General features: G+C 60.8%; 1 protein-coding gene across 7 annotated transcripts in view; it reads left to right on the top strand.

Annotated features, from left to right (window-relative positions):
• PAX6 (paired box 6) overlaps positions 1 to 2,185 on the top strand; it is a 27,027-nt gene that overhangs the window by 8,327 nt on the left and 16,515 nt on the right. The gene's annotated exons all lie outside the window — the stretch shown is intronic.

The raw sequence follows: 2,185 nt of genomic DNA, 5'->3' as shown, positions 1-2,185 counted from the left end.
GCCAAGGAAATTTTTTTAAAAATCAGGGTTTTATTTGCATCTTTCTCCCTCCTTCTTCCAGGAACCCCCCCCCCCCTCCTCATAAGGCCTTCCGTCGAAATCCCCCCCACACACACACACACAGAGAGAGTGACACTCTGCCGATTAAACTGAGTTTTAATAAATCAGGCTCTGCAAAGCGTCCGAGACGCTGAATCACTGACAGACTGCGAGATAAGCATCATTGTATCAGATGGCGCTTTAAGTGTAATTGACAAATTACGTAGCTATGAGCCCGGAGCATCAAGGATGACGGGCAAGAAAGAAAGGGAGATCCGTGGCCTCTAGGAGCCCTGGTGGTTCGCGGCCTGCCGGGTTTTCATTTCGGTTTTCCTCGGGAGTTTCTCTCCTCCTGTTTGCTTTAAGAAAGCGAGCCGAGCTGGGGGCGCCTGCGCGTGTATGTTTACGCAAAAGGTATAGAAGTGGAGGGATTCGGTTTTACCCAGTCTCGTGGTTATTGGAGTTTCAAGATCCAGGTTGGAGTTGGTGTGAGTTTGCTCCTCGCTGGTGTACCCCTAAAACCCCGTGACCAGCCCATCCCCCAGGTTGGACCTGCATCAACTTTGCCCAGACGGGCCACTGTTGACCCTGAATTATCATCGGCGATTGTTGTTGAGCATGGCAAGGGGTTAATATGAAGAGGGAAGGGACGCTGCCTTTCTTCGCCTTGAGATGCTTCCTGGCTTCTGGTTTGTTTGGGTTCTCCACCCCCCAACCCCACCCCCCCCCCCGCCTGCGGCCCCTCTTTCGGAGCAGCCCCCCCCCCGGCCGTGGTCCGCCTGTCAAGAGAGGTGTCTGCCCCAACAACCTGCTTTTTGTTTCCCTCCCGAAAAGGAGGTTAAGGCACCGGGGCAAAGAGAGCGCGCGAGCAAGAGAAAGAAATCAGTAACAATATGCGGAATATTTGGTACAAAGGATGTTTCTGTCACACGCAAGAATTTGTTATGGGAACAATTCTGCCGCTATGTAATTGCTCATTAGAGATCGTTTTGTTTCTCATTAAGGCGACATGAATAAGCGCCTAGTTGAAGGAGACAGCTGTAGAAATGTTCCACAGGAGACCCCTGGACACGATGCGGCACCGCTTGCCAATTAGACATGTCAGTTTTAAGGGAAGGGAGCAAGCTAGGAGGGACCCTGGAAACACGGAGGAGATCTGGGGCATCTTATTAAGCGCCCAACTCTCGGGTCTCCCTCTCGGGAGGGAGAAAGTCTTGAGGAAGTGGTGGCGGCGGCGGCGTGGGGGGGGGAGGACTGGCCTTCCCACAAGCCCCCCGCGCCTACGTCAGCCCCGCTCTCCCGCTGGGGGGGTGTCCCCCCCCCCCCATTGCCGTGAGCGAGGGGAGTGCGCCCAGGAGGCAGTCTGTCCGCGGGACCTGGCTGCGCGTGTGTCGGCCGGCCGAGCGCCTGCCGGGAGGGCGGTCCTGGACAGAATCCCGCCCTCCAGAGCCCCGCTGGGGTCAGAGCTGGCTGCTGTGGGCCAGGCGCCCTCTCGGCTGTGGAGCTTAGAGTGGTGAGCCAGCGATTGGCCTGCTGCTGCTGCTGCTGCTGCATCCGTTCGTTTGCTCCGGAGCCCTCCTTGCGGAGCGAAGACCAACATGTGTGAGCCGGAGGCTTAAAAACAACAACTGTGAGCCAGCTCACACTAACTGCGCTCAGAGGGAACATTGTCAGGGCCCGCCTGAGCTGGAGTCCCGGTGGCCCAGAGGAGGCCCGGCAGCAGCAGAAGCAGCAGCAGCAGCACTTGTGCTCCCTGCGGGCCGGTCGCAGGCGAACGTCCTGTCCCCCCCCCCTGCTGCCCCGACTCCCGCGGACGCCTCCACCTCTGCGGGCCGCGGTCCACGGGAGGAGCGGGGGTCCCGCCCGGCCCAGCCCAGCCTCCTTCCAGGGCCACAGGAGACTGGGCTGGTGGTGACGGCCCCAGCAGGCAGGCAGGCAGGCAGGAGGCCTCCCATCCCACGGAGCCGTCTGTCCGTCCCTCCCTCCAGAGGAGCCGCGGAGCCTCCGCCTGCGCTTCGGGGGGGGGGGTGCTGGGGGCGGGGCGGCAACCGGCCTGGTCCAGGGGCGCCCGCGGAGGGGGCCCCGGCTTCAGAGGAGCAGCTGCGGGGAGCCAGTGGGCGTCCCTCCCCCCCCCGCACTCCAGCAG

Source organism: Gekko japonicus, unplaced genomic scaffold (assembly GCF_001447785.1).
Source record: "Gekko japonicus isolate JY-2015 unplaced genomic scaffold, Gekko_japonicus_V1.1 scaffold687, whole genome shotgun sequence".
In the NCBI taxonomy this organism is placed as follows: Eukaryota; Metazoa; Chordata; class Lepidosauria; order Squamata; family Gekkonidae; genus Gekko; species Gekko japonicus.
The sequence above is the reverse complement of the archived record's forward strand: the minus strand, read 5'-3'. Positions and strand labels throughout refer to the sequence as shown.